The sequence below is a fragment of the Garra rufa genome, chromosome 22, assembly GCF_049309525.1.
Source record: "Garra rufa chromosome 22, GarRuf1.0, whole genome shotgun sequence".
NCBI classification, from domain to species: domain Eukaryota; kingdom Metazoa; phylum Chordata; class Actinopteri; order Cypriniformes; family Cyprinidae; genus Garra; species Garra rufa.
In genome coordinates, this window is record NC_133382.1 from 18,106,125 (window position 1) to 18,111,530 (window position 5,406).

Below are 5,406 nucleotides of genomic sequence, written 5' to 3' on the forward strand. Positions count from 1 at the left end.
TTTTGAAAGAAATTAATACTTTTATTCACCAAGGGTGTGTTGAATTGATAAAAAGTAATAGAAAATACTTACATTGTTAGAAAATATTTATATTTTTGAAAAATGCTGTTCTTTTGAGCTTTTTATCCATCAAAGAATCCTGAAAAAATATCACAATTTCTAAATAAATACTTTGCAGGGCAACTGTTGCAATATATAATCCAATATTGATCCAACATAGATCATTCTAATAATAAATCAGTATATTAGAATGATTTCTGAAGGATCATGTGACACTTAAGACTGAAGTAATGACTGATGAAAATTCAGCTTTGCATCACAGGAATAAATTTAATTTTATAGTATATTACAATAGAAACCATTATTTTATATTGTAATAACATTTCACAATATTACAGGTTTTTTTTCTATATTTTTGATTAAATAAATGCAGCACTGATGAGCATAAGAGACTTTCTTTAAAAACATTACAACTTTTACTGACCCCAAACTTTTGACCGGAAGTGTGTGTGTGTGTGTATATATATATAACCACACTCATAAAAAAACTTTTAAAATTCATTGTCTATATAGTCTCAAATAAACTAAAATTACAGTAAGCAACACATATATTACAATAAATTTGTGAAAGTGCTTTAAATTTGGCTGCGCTGTCATGCTCTGATATTTAAAATAATAAATTATACCTTTTAACAAGGTCCTCTTTTCCTTTTTGCAACGTCTGAGTTCGCAAGTCTGTATCTCAAGAGTGGAAACTTCAGGCAACTATTGGTCCATTAACTACGCTTGCAAAACAGGAAGCATACAGACAGCCTGCACAATCAGTGTAGCTACAGCTGGCCATCAGCACAATGATACAAAATACACTAATCAAATCACATTCTGTTAACACTGTTAATGACGATGGTCCATGATGATGGTCAGTGAGAATTTACTTACCTCTATAATTTAGAACCAAGGAAAGTGTTTTGCAAAATTCAACTTGTTTTGCAATTACAGATCATTAAAGTGTTTATTTTATCATAAGCATGACAATATATTTACACTTGTTGGTATTTTATTTAACATTTCGAGTGCTGGATTGACTTTACACATAACAGGATTATTGTTTTCACGGTGAGTTGTGTTGATTATGGATGATTTCCTGAGACTGGTTAAACAATGCAGGGTGTGACTGCTTGATCTGAGCAGTCATGCAAACATGTATTAAAAGAAAAAGAGTGGGCAGAACAAGACAGAACTTGCAAGGTTTTCTTCCTTTGTCTGTGTGACTTCTTCCATTAAAATAAATAAAATACTTGCATTAATTGGACTGTGCACAAATACGATTGCTGAGTATGACTCTGTTACGTGACAGTGCTGGTTCGATGAGACGGGAGACCAACATAAACAAAATATCCTTTTAATCTTCAACTTCACAAATACAGGGAATATCCACACACGTCGTAAGTGAAAATGACCAACAAAGGACTGAAAACAGAGACTGACTTATAAAGCAAACTAATCAAGAAACACAGGTGATACAGATAATGAATAAACAAGGACTAAACCAAATGATTACAAACAGACAGGGGAAGACAGAGGGAGAAACCAAATCAGAACAGTGCAAACATAAAGGCAAAAGACATGAAACATAAGGAGACATGTAACATTACCTCCCCCTCCCGGTAGGCGCGTCTCGCACCGTGACGGAAACACCGGGGAGGGAGGGCGGGCGCCCTGGAGGCCGTTACGGTACAGGACCTTACTGGGTTGGGAAGGCCTCCAGGGCGGATCAGGGAGCCATGGCGGGTCGGGGAGATCAGGAGTCCATGGCCTGATAGACAGTTCTGTTAGCCATGGTGTGTCAGGAGGCCATGGCCGGACAGACAGTTCATAATGCCATGGCGGGTCGGGAAGCCATGGCCATGCAGACAGTTCAAGGAGCCATGGCGGGTCAGGGGGCCATGGCTGGACAGACAGTTCATAATGCCATGGCGGGTCGGGAAGCCATGGCCGTGCAGGCAGTTCAAGGACCCATGGCGGGTCAGGGGGCCATGGCTGGACAGACAGTTCATAATGCCATGGCGGTTCGGGAAGCCATGGCCGTGCAGACAGTTCAATGAGCCATGGCTGGACAGCCCCCGTGGCCTTGGCCTCAGTCCTCGGCCCGGCCACGTTGGCTAGGGGTATGTAGCACAACCCCCCCCCCAAATTTTATTTGGGAAATTTAGAGTTTCATAGGGGGGAGGCTCTGGAAGGCTGGGTTGGACCAGCGGAGGCTCTGGACAGCTGGACGGGATCAGAGAAGGTTCTGGACGGCTGAACAGGACCAGCTGAGGCTCTGGAGGACTGGACGGGATCAGCTGAAGCTCTGGGCGGCAGGACGGGACCAGCTGAGACTCTGGACAGCAGGACGAGACCAGCTGAGACTCTGGACGGCACTCTGGAGGAGCGGGCTCTGGACGGCGCTCTTGAGGAGCGGGCTCTGGACGGCGCTCTTGAGGAGCGGGCTCTGGACGGCGCTCTTGAGGAGCGGGCTCTGGACGGCGCTCTTGAGGAGCGGGCTCTGGACGGCGCTCTTGAGGAGCGGGCTCTGCACGGCGCTCTTGAGGAGCGGGCTCTGCACGGCGCTCTTGAGGAGCGGGCTCTGCACGGCGCTCTTGAGGAGCGGGCTCTGCACGGCGCTCTTGAGGAGCGGGCTCTGCACGGCGCTCTTGAGGAGCGGGCTCTGCACGGCGCTCTTGAGGAGCGGGCTCTGCACGGCTGGACGACCCCAGCGGAGATTCAGGAGGGCTGGGCGTCTCCAGCGGAGACACTGAAGGAGCTAGCTCTGGGCGAGCGGTCACTGGAGGGCGCTCTGGCGGCGCAGACACTGGAGGGCGCTCGGGCGGCGCAGTCAACGGAGGACTGGGCGGAACCAGCAGGGTTTCAGGAGAGAGGATTGGGGCCGTGAACTCCATAGGGAGAGCCACATCTAGGGCTGTGCAATATATCGAACGATATTGTGAGGCGCGTTTAGTCAATGAAGCCGGTGCTTTGATTAGTAGTAAATCTCCATCACGTGCGTTCCGCTCAGGTTCCGCTGGAGCGGCAATTGATACACAGAGACGTAAATCTCTGACAAGCTACGCCATATCGCGCTAAATATCGAATGCGATATTAAGCTCGATATGGCGTAGCTTGTCAGAGATTTACGTCTCTGTGTATCAATTGCCGCTCCAGCAGAACCTGAGCGGAACGCACGTGATGGAGATTTACTACTAATCAAAGCACCGGCTTCATTGACTAAACGCGCCTCACAATATCGTTCGATATATTGCACAGCCCTAGCCATATCCATAATGTCTGTAATCTCCTCCTTTGTTGGTGATTCAGGTACGGCGGCCCTCTTGGCCGGGAATTCAGGGGCATCGGCCATCTCGGCCGGGGACTCAGAAACGAAGGCCAGTTGGGCCGGGAAATCAGGAACGTCAGCTATCTTGGCCGGGAAATCAGGAACTGCGGCCATCTGGGCCGGGAAATCAGGAACTGTGGCCATCTTGACCGGGAAATCAGGAACTGTGGCCATCTCGGCCGGGAAATCAGGAAATGTGGCCATCTCGGCCGGGAAATCAGGAAATGTGGCCATCTCGGCCGGGAAATCAGGAACTGTGGCCATCTCGGCCGGGAAATCAGGAACGCTGGCCATCTCCGGGAAATCTCGAACTGTGGCCATCTCGGCCGGGAGATCAGGAACTGTGGCCAGCGGTATTGGGCTGAGGAAATCAGGAACGCTGGCCATCTCCAGGAAATCTCGAACTGTGGCCACCTCGGCCGGGAGATCAGGACCTGTGGCCAGCGGTATCGGGCTGAGGAAGGCTATGGAGCTCTGGAGGATTGCTGGGTGTTCAGGGTGAGGCAGGCGGTCTGAACTGTTGGATCGGTATGTAGAGGCTCTTGGCATTGGGTGAGCTGGTGCGATGTGATGTGTTTCTGAGGGGGTTGGACGTTGGATCGGACTGTCATTCTTTATTTGTTCTATCTCAAAATTGGAGCAGTTTAAATAGAGAATGGTATTGACCAATTCGACAAACGGGACATCATAACCAGAGAGATCGCAACGAATAGTTTCTTCGTCCAACCCCAACAGAAACACAAAGCCGAAAGAGGCGTCGGACCAGCTCACCTGGTGGTAAAGCTCAATGAAATCCTCTACATACCGCTCCAACTCCCGACCGCTCTGCCTCAAGCTCCACAGCCGTTCCTCAGCACTACGGTTTGGGTCGGTCATTCTGTTACGTGACAGTGCTGGTTCGATGAGACGGGAGACCAACATAAACAAAATATCCTTTTAATCTTCAACTTCACAAATACAGGGAATATCCACACACGTCGTAAGTGAAATAAATGACCGACAAAGGACTGAAAACAGAGACTGACTTATAAAGCAAACTAATCAAGAAACACAGGTGATACAGATAATGAATAAACAAGGACTAAACCAAATGATTACAAACAGACGGGGGAAGACAGAGGGAGAAACCAAATCAGAACAGTGCAAACATAAAGGCAAAAGACATGAAACATAAGGAGACATGTAACAGACACACAGTTGTTGAGTATGACTAAATTCTAAGGTTTTTACGTGTCACTTCCTAAAGTAGACCCGACTTTGACCAGCTGAAATGCGTGCCAATATTTACAGAGCTATTGCAAGAATACTAGTATTTAAAGAACCAACTCGTGAAATCAGAAGAGAATGTGCTGCAGTCCATGAGCCCAAAATATTAGCAATAACAATGATATTTTATGTGCTTATAAATGTTGGTTTCATATGATTTTGCAAATGTCAGGATAAAACAATCCCTTTTTTTCATGGACAGAAGATATTTTGGTGTCTTTTAGAAAAGAAAAAAAAAACTTCAACAGTAAAAAAAAAGAAGAAGTAATTTTTACCTCAGTATCCTCTGCCTGTTTAGTTTTAAGATGTTTAGATGTAGAACTGAAAAGCCTGTTACTACCATCTGCTGCTGGGTGGCTGTATTACCAGTCACTGAAAATTAAACAAGAGCACATGATGTAATGCTCAAGGTTTGTTGGCTTACACAACTTGTAGAAGCAATATGAATTTGTTAGATGTGTGTACATATAAATGTTTAATATTCAAATAATCATTTTTACTGTTTTTATGTTCTGAAAGAAAGAGAGAGATACAGTCTGTAATTTTTATTATTACAATTTACATTCAAAAATACTCCATATGCTCTAAAAGGGTACACATTCATAACATTTTGAACAGTGCTATATGGCCATAAAGATGTTAACATGCCTTATGCTCTTTGACTATAATGTAGCATTTGTCTAATAAACTACACAGACAGACATCATACAGTCATCAGTTTGATACAAAAACTTTGACAGTTACAAGTAAATTATGACAGGCTG